The following is a 14534-nucleotide window of genomic DNA, read 5'->3' as shown; positions in this document are numbered from 1 at the left end:
TCCCTAGGGAAAGAAAGCCAACAGGTCTCCTGCTCCAGGGACAGGAAACCCCACTGAGGTGGGGAGAGTGGCTCCACCTTTTTTATGCTACAGGTTTCCTGTCCATGGAGGCGGAGCCATCTCTCAGTAGTGCTGTCGTGGGGAGGGGAAAAATAAGGGTATGTCCGGGTTCAGCTCTGAACCCAGACAACCCCTTTAAACAGCAAACCAATATGTATTAGGTGCTTAGATTTATGTTTAAGCCATAGTAGGACTTCGGTTTTGGTGTCATGATCTGTATACCCACCCCCCTTTATGAATGGACATATCATATCCGCCCCTCTGAGAGAATTTAATTACCCTGCAAACGGTAAAAATATGTAGCCAAGTAACTGAGATTCATAGATCTGTATACCCAGGTCCGGCTTAGTTTGGGAGACTGCGATCCCTTCCCTCTCTTGGAAACCGGACCTCCTATGCTGCTAAAGCTACGCTTGCCTTCTATTAAAATTAGAATTATGTGCTAAGCAGACCTTCTATCATGGCAGACTATGATACCAATCATCACTGTAACTTGACAAAACTGTACTATAGACTTTTGATTACCTGATAAAGTGTTGCCTGGAATTACAAAAGAGATTTAAAGGGGTTATCCCATGACTAATGTAAAAAATGAAAATCAGACATTATATAGCAGATGCCAATAACTTTCTAACAAAGCTAGAAGGGGAGAGTCTTTTCTGATGCAGCTAAGGAGTTGTGTCCATGCTCTCCCTATCACAGCTCAGGAGGCAGCTGAAGGATGAAACTAAGTAAAAGCAGTCTTCTTAGTGAGCAGGACAAAGAAATAAGAAAAAGAACAAACAGCAGGTGGCACCATACTGATACTTTTTTATTGAATAACTCAGTGGCTATGTCAAGTTTTTAATTACATGAAATTACAAAAGTCCAGGTGCTGGTTTGAAAACTGTAGATTATTTTTCGCGGGACAACCCCTTTAAGTGGCACACCGAACAGTGATGTGCAAAAAATGGGATAGTTGCACACTATTTACATGCAAATGTTTGATTGGAATTTGCCATGATTTAAGATAGGTCTTATACACAAGTATCTCGCCTACTACGAGGTGAGCGTCCAGTTACTAAGCAACATAACTTGCTTGCAGATGCGATTTTCACGCAGCCCCATTCACTTCTATGGGTCCAGTGTTGTGTGAAAAACTCAGTAAATAGAACATGCTGCGATTTTCACGCAACACACAAGTGATGCCTGAAAACCAACGCTCATGAACACAGTCCCATTGAAATGAATGGGTCCAGATTCCGTGTGGGTGCAATGCATTTGCATGACGCATTGCACCCGCACAGAATACTCTCTCGTGTGAAAGGGGCCTTACAGTTATATCTACTGAGCTGGGGCTCATTTTTTTGTGGGATGATCTGTAGTTTTTATTGATACCATTGGGTGTGACATTCTGATCACATTTTATTAAATTTTCTCGGGTAAGAAAAGCAATGAAAAGAGGGCAAAACTGCCATTTTGACCCTTTTTTCCCGCTTTGCCATTCGCCATATTGGGAATATATTTTATATTTTAATATTACAGGTGTTTTTTGATGACCATGATGTTTATATTTTTTGTTATTAACTTTTTTTCTACAGAAAGGGGAGATTTAAATGTTTTATTTTTTTTACTTTTTCTAAACTTTTTTTATGGTTTTGTAGCTTATGTTTGAGGCTACTCAGTATTTTTTTAATTTATATAATTCTGTACCATTATGTTTCTTGTATATCCATATTGGTACTAGAATTGCTCATTTCTTATGTTGGCCTTCCAGCTACTGGTCAAAATAAGAATTGCAGCTTCAATACCCTGGGTCTGTTCAGAGATATCCAGCGTATTGAAATCAATTACCAGCATCCTCATTGGCTGCATAGGATGCTGGTAAGAAGCACATATTTTTTAGCCTTTAAATGCTGTGATCACACTTTATCATGGCATCCAAAGACTTTAATGACCGCGATTGGCATTATTGCTGGTCATGGTCATTAGACGCGGGTCTCTGCTGATTGAAACAGCAGAGACCTGCTGGCCATGGTGCCCGCTGCACACACGAGCGGGTGCCATGTTTACCCATAGCTCCAGCGCCGTACATGTAAAGCACTGGTAGCAAAAGGGTTAAAGATAAGTATGTGTATATAGCAGTGATGAATGGGTGTAGCACAGCTGTATGGGCTGCATAATAATCTAGCAGAACAAGAAGCATGGCAGGACACAACAGAGCAATGACAGAGACACATTTATTTCGATAGGTACATTAAGGCCTCTTTCACACTTGCGTTGTCCGGATCCGGCGTGTACTCCACTTGCCGGAATTACACGCCGGATCCGGAAAAACGCAAGTGTACTGAAAGCATTTGAAGACGGATCCGTCTTCAAAATGCTTTCAGTGTTACTATGGCACCCAGGACGCTATTAAAGTCCTGGGTGCCATAGTAGTAGTGGGGAGCGGGGGAGCAGCATACTTACCATCCGTGCGGCTCCCGGGGCGCTCCAGAATGACGTCAGAGTGCCCCATGCGCATGGATCATGTGATCCATGCGATCACGTCATCCATGTGCGTGTTGGGCGCCCTGACGTCACTCTGGAGCGCCCCGGGAGCCGCACGGATGGTAAGTATGCCGCTCCCCGCTCCCCACTACAGTTTACCATGGCTGCCAGGACTTTAGCGTCCCGGCAGCCATGGTAACCATTGAGAAAAAGCTAAACGTCGCATCCGGCAATGCGCCGAAACGACGTTTAGCTTAAGGCCGGATCCGGATCAATGCCTTTCAATGGGCATTCATTCCGGATCCGGCCTTGCGGCAAGTGTTCCGGATTTTTGGCCGGAGCAAAAAGCGCAGCATGCTGCGCTATTTGCTGCGGCCAAAAAACGTTCCGTTCCGGAACTGAAGACATCCTGATGCATCCTGAAGGACGGACTGTCCATTCAGAATGCATTAGGAAAATCCTGATCAGTATTCTTCCGGCATAGAGCCCCGACAACGGAACTCTATGCCGGAAGACTATAACGCAGGTGTGAAAGGGCCCTAAATGAGGTGACTACATGAATCATAGCTGGTCTGTACAATTGTCAGCAGATGTCACACTGAGGGTAACAGGAGCTGACCAAAATGATCCCCCCCCCCCCATGCTGCATCCTAAAGTTGACTTTGACCCCTCCACGTAAAAACACAATTAAACCACATTCCCTTCATAGAGGAACTAGTAAATATGTTTTCTATTTTTCTGTTGTCTAAACCTTGCTTTAGGCTTGTGCGACAGTGGAACAACCTGCCAAGTATGTACTAACATTTGCACACGTGTGCTGCCGGAAGTCCGCCCCAGTCCCATTCATTATAAAGGGGACGGTCCGGAGATCTGGCCTCAGCACGACAAACATGTCTAGAGGTGGTCAGACAAATATCGCAGCACGTATATTTAGCAGCTGGGGATCTAAATTAAACAGCAGACCAAACCTCCCAGGCCCTTACAGTGAAGTATACCATTTAAAGGTCATGAGTCCTCAAACAGGATAATGACCCAAAACACACAGCTAAAAGCATCCAAGAAGTGGCTAAAGGATAGCAATGGGCTATTATGAAGTGGTCTTCTATGAGCCCTGTTCTAAATTGTAATAAACATCTGTGGAAGGAGCTGAAACATGCAGTCTTGAGAACATATCTTTCAAACATGAGACGGCTGGAGCAGTTGCTCATGAGGAGTGGGCCAAAATACCTGGTGCAGAGAGTTACAGAAATTGCTTGTTATATGGTGTAATTGCACTGATCGAATTGCAAGTTCCGTAACCATTGTGGGCTTTTCTCTCTTTAACAGAAGGGTACCAACAATTTTTCTATGACTGTACAAGAACAGCTGATTAAATCCGCATGGTGGGAATTGTAGTTTTACAGCAGTTAGAGTGCCGAAGGTTGCTGATCCCTACTGTAAGCTATACATGTTAGAGACCTGCAGTAAAATCTGAGAAGTGTGTTACTGTTTTGGTATGGTGTGTGGCCATTTAACCAGCTGATGTATCGGAAGGAGATGTTGCCGGTGATAGTCAAGAGACTCCCACACCAAACAGAGTAATTTGCTAAATTATGTTCAGAATTTGGCAAGGGAGAAGTACAGTTGGATGTGAAAGTTTGGGCAACCTTGTTAATCGTCATGATTTTCCTGCATAAATCGTTGGTTGTTACGATAAAAAATGTCAGTTATATATATCATATAGGAGACACACACAGTGAAGTGAAATGAAGTTTATTGGATTTACAGAAAGTGTGCTATAATTGTTTAAACTAAATTAGGCAGGTGCATAAATTTGGGCACCACAAAAAAGAAATTAACCCCTTAAGGACACGGCCCTATTTCACCTTAAGGACCAGGCCATTTTTTGCAAATCTGACCAGTGTCACTTTAAGTGCTCATAACTTTAAAACGCTTTGACTTACCCAGGCCGTTCTGAGATTGTTTTTTCGTCACATATTGTACTTCATGACACTGCTAAAATTGGGTCAAAAAAGTAAATTTTTTTGCATTAAAAAAAATACAAATTTTTACCAATTTTTTTTTAAAAATTAGCAAATTTCAAAGTTTCAGTTTCTCTACTTCTGTAATACATAGTAATACCCCCAAAAATTGTGATGACTTTACATTCCCCACATGTCTACTTCATGTTTGTAGCATTTTGGGAATGATATTTTATTTTTTGGGGATGTTACAAGGCTTAGAAGTGTAGAAGCACATTTTGAAATTTTTCTGAAATCTTAAAAATCACACTTTTTATGGACCAGTTCAGGTTTGAAGTCATATTGTGAGGCTTAGATAATAGAAACCTCCCAAAACTACACCCCTCAAGGCATTAAAAACAGTTTGAATGTCTGCAGAAACACTTCCTTGTTTAAAGACCATTCGCCCGGGTTGAGCCTGTGTCTGCTTAGAAAGTCGGCGGTGGAGTTTTCTACTCCTCTTAGGTGGACTGCTGAAACTGAGAGCACCTTTTCCTCCGCCCAACAACAAATTTGGTCTGATAATCCTTGAAGATGAGGGTTCCTGGTTCCCCCTTGACGTTTCAGGTAGCATACCACCGCCATGTTGTCTGAAAGGATCTTGATGTAGTGGTTGGAGAGGATCTGTTCTGCCCTCTTCAGGGTCTCCCATACTGCTTTCAGCTCTCTGAAGTTTGAGGATCTGCGACTGTCGAGACTGGACCATCTCCCCTGAAAGACTTGATCTTTTAGATGGGCTCCCCAGCCCCACTGGCTTGCGTCTGTAGTAATTACTATGGACGGAGAAAGATTCCAGACGACCCCCTTCCTTAGGTTTTTTGGGGTGGTCCACCAGGATAGAGAATCTAGACTTTGTCTTGATAGAATTATCTTTGAGTTCAAGAACTGATGGTTTTTGTCCCATGCACTCCGAATTGAGTTCTGTAGGATTCTGGAATGGTACTGAGCCCACAGAATGACTGAAATACAAGATGTCATTAACCCCAGAACCTGCATAGATTCTCTTAGGGTATGGTCCCTTCTCTTCTGAAAGGTTCTTATCTTCTCCCTTATCTTTTCCTGTTTTAGTAGAGGAAGAAAGGAATGTTGTTTCTCTGAGTCTAAGATGACTCCCAAGAACTGTTTCCTGGTACTCGGAACTAGGTCCGACTTGGCATAATTTATTATCCATCCCAAATCCTTGAAAAGGGCAAGGGTCTGTTGGACACTGCTTTGAAGACTCTGTCTTGTCTCTGCAATCAGCAGGAAATCGTCCAGGTACGGGATGATCTTTATCTGTTGTTGTCTTAAGTATGCCACTACTTCTGTAATGACTTTCGTGAAAATGTGCAGTGCCGAGGATATTCCAAAGAGTAGGCACTGGAACTGGTAATGGAGAATTGTACCTTCCTGGTTGATTGCAAACCTGAGATACTGCTGGTGGAGTGGATGTATTGGGATGTGATAATAGGCATCCTTTAAGTCCATGGTACATAAGAGATCCCCTACCGATATTAGTGGTATTGATGACTTTATAGACTCCATCTTGAACTTGTGGTATACTATGGACTTGTTTAGGGACTTCAGGTTGACAATCGTCCTGAAGGACCCGTCTAGTTTTCTTATCTGGAAAAGTCTTGAATAATGACCCAAGCCTTTCTGTTCCTCTGGAACCTGTATTATAGCATTTAGAACTAACAGTTTCCTTAGGTCGAGACATAACAGAATTTCAGTCAGCAGAGCAAAAAAATCAACTATCAGGAATCTCCGCGGGGGTGGACCGCGAAACTCTATCTTCACTCCCTCTCGGATTGTACTGAGAATCCATTGGTTCTGAGTGACCCGAGTCCAGGACTCCCAGAATAAACGGAGTCTGCCCCCGACTGGCCTGATGTCATTGCTTGTCTGCGCTGGTAGATGGGTTGAACAGGAAACCCCTTCCTCTACCTCCTTTGGGGTAGCTCCATCTCCCCGTTTTACCTTTTCCCCTCTGTGATTTGAGAGCCCTCTGACTTACCATCCTGGCCCTGCCCTCGATACCGCTCGGCTCCGCCTCCTCTTCTGGGGGACTCATTCTAAGAAGAGTCGATCCCGAGGCCTCCAGCATGGATGCGCGCCGCCATTAGCTTCCGGTCTTCTCGCATCACTTCCGGTCACGTGGGACGTGACGCGATCACGTCATCAGAGGAGTGCCCAGAGCTCCCGCAGGAGAAGCGGCTACAGAGTCCCAATACCACGGCCTCCAGAAATAGGTACTGGGAATGCTAGGGGACCCCTTCCCCGAGAGGTGCTAGCTTAAGGCCTCATATGAGGCTGAAGAGGAGAGGCATAAGCCCCCCGACCAGCCTCGGCCCATATTACCCCCACTAACAAAACAGGGATACTCCTCTCTGCTCCTATCACTGTAGGGACAGGAAGAACACTGGTAAGAGGGGTGGGGAGGGGCCTTTTAACCTCTCTCGCTTCCTGTCCCTACAGAGGTCCAATAGAACATCCTCCAGTGGGTGCTGTCATGGAAGGACGCCCATTAAATTCTAAAATTGTTTCTACATTCGCTATTTAGTTTTGTGGAACACCTAAAGGGTTAACATAGTTTGTAAAGTAACTTTTGAATTCCTTGAGGGGTGTAGTTTCTTAGATGGGGTCACTTTTTTGGAGTTTCTAGTCTAGGCTACATCAGGGGGGGCTTCTAATGGGACATGGTGTCAAAAAAAATAAAAACTGTCCATCAAAGTCTGCCTTCCAGAAACCGTATGGAGTTCCCTTCGTTCTATGCCCTGCCGTGCGGCTATATAGCCATTTACAACCACATATGGGGTGTTGTTGCAAACTACAGAATCGGGGCAATAAATATTTAGTTTTGTTTGGCTGTTAACCCTTGCTTTATTACCGGCATATGGACCGATTTATGGACAGCGGCGTTCAGCACCAGGGCCAGCACCGCCTCTTCAAATCTTCGTACTGCGATTGGTGGTGTGTAATCAGTCTTTTTCTGGTTCATCGGGTCACAGGACACCCGAATGGACCGGAAAACGCAGAAAACCGCAGGTCTGAATTGACCTGCGGCTTTCTGAGATCGCCGATACGGTTGGGTCAAATGACCCCCCCCCTGCGTTGTTACGGGATGCCGGCTGAATGATTTCAGCCGGCATCCCGTTGCGATTAACCCCCGTGGCGCCGGAATCCCGATTTTAAGTTAGGACGTACCGGTACGTCCGGTGTCCTTAAGGACTTGGAAAATAGGGCGTACCGGTACGTCCTGTGTCCTTAAGGGGTTAAATCAATATTTAGTAGATCCTCCTTTTGTAGAAATTACAGCCTCTAAACGCTTCCTGTAGGTTCCAATGAGAGTCTGGATTCTGGTTGAAGGTATTTTGGACCATTCCTCTTTACAAAACATCTTTAGTTCATTCAGGTTTGATGACTTCCAAGCATGGACAGCTCTCTTTAAGTCACACCACAGATTTTCAATTATATTCAGGTCTGGGGACTGAGATGGCCATTCCAGATCGTTGCACTTGTTGTTCCTCTGCATAAATGCCTTAGTGGATTTTGAGCAGTGTTTAGGGTCGTTGTCTTGTTGAAAGATCCAGCCCCGGCGCAGCTTCAGCTTTGTCACTGATTCCTGGGCATTGGTCTCCAGAATCTGCTGATATTGAGTGGAATCCATGCGTCCCTCAACTTTGACAAGATTCCCAGTCCCTGCACTGGCCACACAGCCCCACAGCATGATGGAACCACCACCATATTTTACTGTAGTTAGCAGGTGTTTTTCTTGGAATGCAATGTTCTTTTTCCTCAATGCATAACGCCCCTTGTTATCGCCAAATAACTCAATTTTAGTTTCATCAGTCCACAGCACCTTATTCCAAAATGAAGCTGGCTTGTCCAAATGCGCTTTAGCCCACCTCAAGTGGCACTTTTTGTGCTGTGGGCGGAGAAAAGGCTTCCTCTGCATCACTCTCGCATACAGCATCTCCTTGTGTAAAGTGCGCCGAATGGTTGAACGATGCACAGTGACTCCATCTGCAGCAAGATGATGTTGTAGGTCTTTGGTGCTGGTCTGTGGGTTGACTCTGACTGTTCTCACCATTTGTCGCTTCTGTCTATCCGAAATTGTTCTTGGTCTGCCACTTCGAGCCTTAACTTGAACTGAGCCTGTGGTCTTCCATTTCCTCAATATGTTCCTAACTGTGGAAACAGACAGCTGAAATCTCTGAGACAGCGTTCTGTATCCTTCCCCTAAACCATGATGGTGAACAATCTTTGTCTTCAGGTCATTTGAGAGTTGTTTTGAGACCCCCATGTTGCTACTCTTCAGAGAAAATTAAAAGTGGAGGGAAACTTACAATTGACCCCCTTAAATACTCTTTCGCATAATTGGATTCACCTGTGCATGTAGGTCAGGGGTCACTGAGCTTACCAAGCCAATTTGAGTTCCAATTATGCACCTGCCTAATTGTGTTAAAACAATTATAACACACTTTCTGTAAATCCAATAAACTTCATTTCACTTCTCAAATATCACTGTGTGTCTCCTATATGATATATTTAACTGACATTTTTTATCGTAACAACCAACGATTTATACAGTAAAATCATGACGATTAACAAGGTTGCCCAAACTTTCGCATCCCACTGTATATCCACCTAGAAATTAAACAAAGATAGCCATCAAATAGTATAAAAACAAGTCTGATAACACAGTTCCAGATGTGGATCCGCTGTCATTAGCAAAGATTTGACTCAGGGATACTCATAATGAAATTATCTCTCTGGCCTCCCAGAGAGCGTTATATAAGTGGCAACCCTGGTATTTAACTCCTATACAGTGATCTGGACTTTGTTGCAGGGGAACACCAGGCCGCTGCTTCTTGAAGTAGCCTCTGTTCAATGATGGCAAAACCATGAGGGTCAAGAGGTACTGGTGTAGAAGGCAGTGAGCAGCAGACTGAGGTCATGGCAGGGGGAGTTTTTGCAATCCATAAACAGTTCCAGGTCAGGGCGGGCAGCTTAGCGTCAGAACAGAAATGGACAGATGAACGTAGAAAAGGCACAGCTTTGCAGGAAACTACGAAATTAGAAGTTCGGAGCAACAGAGCTGCAACAGTACTTCCCCTCCCCATTTTGTCCTCACTTCTTTGGCCTAGACAGTTGCACAAGTTTCTTCTTCAGACTGGTTTGTTAATTTTTTCAGCAGGCTCCCAGGATCTCTCCTCTGGACCAAAACCTCTCCAATCCGCCAGGAAGAATGTTTTACCTCTGACTTTCTTCATGTCTAGAATATTCTTGACTTTGTTCTCAACTCCTGAGCCAACAAAAGTAGGAGAAGGAACAGAACATCTGGAATAATGGTTGAGCAGAACTGGCTTGAGGCAGGAAACATGACACAAACACATATGCCTACTCATCTGAAGGTACCTTGAGTTTGATGATTCAACTCAAAAAACTTGTCTCAAAGAGAAACTGAAGTGGAGTTCTACACTTATGGTCAGCAAATCTCTTCATGCAAGCGAATCCCTGAAGAAGGGATGTTTTTTTTTTTTTAGATCTTTTTTATTAATATTATACGATCGGTGCAATTACACCATATAACAAGTGAAAATGCAATATACAGTGTTACAATTGAAATAACATACTGGGGTAAACGGAGGTACAGAGTATATGTGCATCCATACATAAATAAAGACAATGATCTGAAACCATCCCATCTACCAATCTACAAAATTCCACCCCCAACCCTCCCCCCCAACTTCCCGGTGTTGTTTACATCTACTCCAACTATCTAAAATGATACTCATACGCCAGCCACGGTTCCCACAGCTTTTCATATTTAAGAGGACACCCCCTTTTCTGAAAAACAGCCTTTTCATAACCAAGCATGATGTTTACTTTACGTCGAAATTCACCAAACGTAGGAGGGCTGACCTGTATCCAATGCTGAGCAATCAGTTTCCGGGCAACATAAAGCAAGTGGCCCACAGCCACTCTAATTGATTGATCAAGCGCAAGCTCAGAAATATACCCCAAAATGCAGACTATGGGATTGCGTGGAATAAATACTGAATAGGCTGATTGAACAGCAGTAATGATCTTCCCCCAATACATAGTCAATGCCGAGCAGCGCCATAACATATGGATCAGATCTGCCGATTCCTCTGCACATCTAGGACATTTAGCATCAAGTCTGACCCCAATTTTCTGTAAAAAGATTGGCGTTTTGTAAACTCTGTGTATAATAAACAATTGCGAGAGCTTTCCACCCTCACTCAAGGATGATCTGGGCACTGCCTCCAATATATCCATCCATTGTTCTGGAGAGATATTACCTACATCCTGAACCCATATCTGCATTCTAGACATCGGATGCGCCTCCAGATATTTATCCAGCAACCATTTATACGTGACAGATATCACTCCTCTCCTCTCGCCTCCTTTCACAACATGATTTAAACCAGCATCCGTCTGAGAGCACACATTGCCCTTCTGGGTCGTGGCCATATAGGCATGACGTAATTGTAGGTATTGATAGCATTCGCGCCTGAAAATACCAAATTTCTCCTGAATGCTAGCGAAAGTTCTAAAGACTCCACTTTCTAGCAAGATGACCAAGCAGCCAGACCCCTCTCTCTTTCCATTCCTCAAAACCGTTCAGCAGTGTAAATTCAGATAGAACTGGGTTACCCCATAGTGGAGTATATTCACATATCTTGGCAACCCCCCCTCAGGCGTTTGACCGATTTCCATACCAAGTACATTGTACAATGCAAGGGAAGATCTGACCTCCTTGTTTTCGCCTCTACCCCTTCCAACAATAACATGATATCAGTAGCCCGCAGGTGTGACAATAATATACAACTGGTCACATCCGTGAGCTCAGAGTCTAACCACCCCTTAAAATGTTGACTTTGGGCCGCCAAGTAATATACCCACGGGTTGTGAATCGCCAATCCCCCTTCTGTTTTGTAATGCTGCAGCGTTTCGAGTTTAATCCTAGCTTTCCCTTACGCCACAGCAATTCCCTAAACATGGAGTTAATTCTACCAAATTTATCTGCGGACAGCGATATTGGGGCGTTACGTAGATTATATAGAAGCTGCGGCATCAGTACCATTTTAATAAGGTTATCCCTGCCCACCACAGAAAGGAACAATTTACACCAGACTTTGCACTTATTTCGTTGTTTATCCAACAGTGGAATAAGATTCAACCTCTCAAAGTTGGTAATCCTAGGGGAGACATTAATCCCCAGATACTTAAATGCCTCTATTCACGGGACATTATTAGCAGATACCGCTCCTGATATTGGTTGACCATCCACAAGCATCAGCGCCGATTTATGCCAGTTAATCGTCAGACCAGACAATCGCCCAAATCTGTCGATAAGGGACATCACAGCCACCAATGACGCAGATGTGTCCCCCAAAAACAATAGGGTATCATCAGCATACATAGCTACCTTATTTTGTAAAGTGCCATACTGAAATCCTTGGATCTGGGCGGACTTGCATACAGCCGCGGCCAGGGGTTCTAACGCCAATGCGAACAACAAGGGCGATAAAGGGCAGCCCTGTCGGGTGCCCCGATATAGATTAAATTGCTTGGACACCCCTCCATTCGCTCTTATACTGGCCTTCAAGCTAGAATACAGTACTTTAACCCATGCAATAAAGGTATCCCCAAAACCCATGTACCGGAGGGTAGTCCATAAGAATTGCCACTCTACACTATCAAAGGCCTTGGCCGCATCTAAGGGAAAATGTCCCTGTCCCCCACATTGTCCGAAGCAAACTGCAAGCTAGCAAAAACCCTGCGAATATTGATAGCGGTTGACTTCTGGGGCATAAACCCCGTCTGATCAGGGTGAACCACAGACAATATTACTTTGGACAAGCGTGCGGCCAAGGCCTTTGCCAGTATCTTAATATCCGTGGATAACAAGGATATAGGCCTATAGGAATCCAGCCACTTCGGGTCCTTTCCAGCCTTAGGCAAAACCACTATCAGGGCCTCTTGCATTGAAGCCGGTAAGTAACCAACCTCCAGGGCAGTCTTTAATATTGATTGGACCCTGGGCAAAAATTTACTTGGGCCCCCTGGATCCCGCCTTCCCACACCTTAGCAGGCAATCACGCCCTCCACCACAACACACAAACAAAAAATCTACACATCTGGTAGAGTACAGTGAAAGACTGTAAATACCAGTTCTGAAGACTCCAGCGGCTCAGGATCAGTGCTCTGAGCAGCTGGGCTCAGGCTGGAAGTGGGCACCGCTCTGCAGGAAGGAGACCAGGGCTCTGCTCACCCTAGTGTTACAGTGCACCCCAGCACCCCACAGAATGATGCAGTATAGCACCCTATAGTATACAGCACCACACAGTATGCAGTTTAGCACCCCACACTATACAGTACCCCACAGTATATAGTAGAGCAGTATAGCAGCCTGTGGGCTGCTATACTGCTCTACTATATACTGAGGGGTACTGTATAGTGTGGGGTGCTAAAACTGCATACTGTGTGGTATAGTGTGGAGTGCTATACTGCTGTACTGTATAGTGTGGGGGCTGTATAGTGTATAGTTTGGGGTGCTGTATCGTGTATAGTTTGGGGTATACAGCACCCCACAGTATACAACACAACACCTCACTGTATACAGCACCACAAACTATACATGATACAGCCCCCACACTATACAGTACAGCAGTATAGCACGCCACAATATACAGCCCCCCACACTACACAGGCCCCCCCACACAGTATACAGCCAACCACACCGTATACAGCACCCCACACAGTATACAGGCCCCCACACAGTATACAGCCCACCACACAATATACAGGCCCCCACACAGTATACAACACCCCACTATACAGTAGTTTACCGTATATTAACATAACAGCCCCTGTCACCTTTTTCTGATGTAATCTTCACACAAAAAAGCTCCACAGTTAAATTCTGCAACACTCCTGGTAGGACCTGTGATGACCTCATAGCCATGTGACCAGTAATTGCTAGGTTACTGGTCACATGGTGATGATGTCATTAAGGTCCTAGATCACAACTTTAACACAGTATGATCATGATGCCTGGACTCAGTGCCGGCTGGCATGGCATGGCAGCAACCCCTGTGTAGCTGACAGCTTGACACCCGGGGCAGTAGCTAGCAGGGCTCAAGAGGCAGCTGCCTTGGGCCCCCCAGGAGCAACTGGGCCCGGGGCAGCTGCCCCTTTTGCCCCTTGGTAAAGACGGCCCTGCCAACCTCCAGGGAATATTTGAATACCTCCAGTAGATCTGGTAACAGAACCCCAGAGCATCTCTTATAGATCTCAGCAGGCAGCCCATCTAACCCTGGTGCCTTATCATTTGCCATCATTCATACTGCCTCTTCAAGCTCCTCAAAGGGGCATCTAGCAAAGAGCGGGTCTACGGAGTTAACCTCGGGAGATCAGTCTCACTCAAAAACTTAATTATATCCTCCTCAGAACAGAATGTCTTCGATTCATAGAGAGAGGAATAAAAATTAGCTAAAATCTCTAATATGCTACCAGAGTCATTTCTAAGTTGCCCCCCTGAATCCACTAAGCCCGTGATGCACGCCATGCCCTGTTGTTCCCTAGAAACCACTGATAGCATATGACCCACTTTTTCACCTTCCTCAAAGAGTTGCTGCTTATAGAACAAGCGCTTTCTGTTCGCTACCTGTAGAAGGTGACATCTCAACGCTACCTGCGCCTCCCGTAACCGCACACCATTTTCTGTAGTCGGGGTCTGGGTGAAGGCGGCCTCTACTACCTGCATGTCCTTATGCATCCGAGCGTCCATCTCTCTAGAATTAGATTTTATTTTACTGACAGATTAAAACAAAATCCCCCTCATATACGCGTTGGAGTTTTTAGATTTTAGAAAAACAGACTTTTCAAAAATGAAATTAGTCATAAATGAGTCCTTATCAGACTGGAACGGATTACATGGAGTCCAGGAGAAATGGGACTACTTAAAAGGTGCATTATTGAAGGCAACAGAAA

The 14534-nt window shown here is 44.8% G+C and overlaps 1 protein-coding gene across 2 annotated transcripts in view; it reads right to left on the bottom strand.

The window, feature by feature from the left end:
- ORMDL1 (ORMDL sphingolipid biosynthesis regulator 1) overlaps window positions 1-14534 on the bottom strand; it is a 270270-nt gene that overhangs the window by 36976 nt on the left and 218760 nt on the right. The window lies entirely within an intron of this gene.

Source organism: Bufo gargarizans, chromosome 8 (assembly GCF_014858855.1).
Source record: "Bufo gargarizans isolate SCDJY-AF-19 chromosome 8, ASM1485885v1, whole genome shotgun sequence".
Lineage (NCBI taxonomy): Eukaryota > Metazoa > Chordata > Amphibia > Anura > Bufonidae > Bufo > Bufo gargarizans.
The sequence above is the reverse complement of the archived record's forward strand: the minus strand, read 5'-3'. Positions and strand labels throughout refer to the sequence as shown.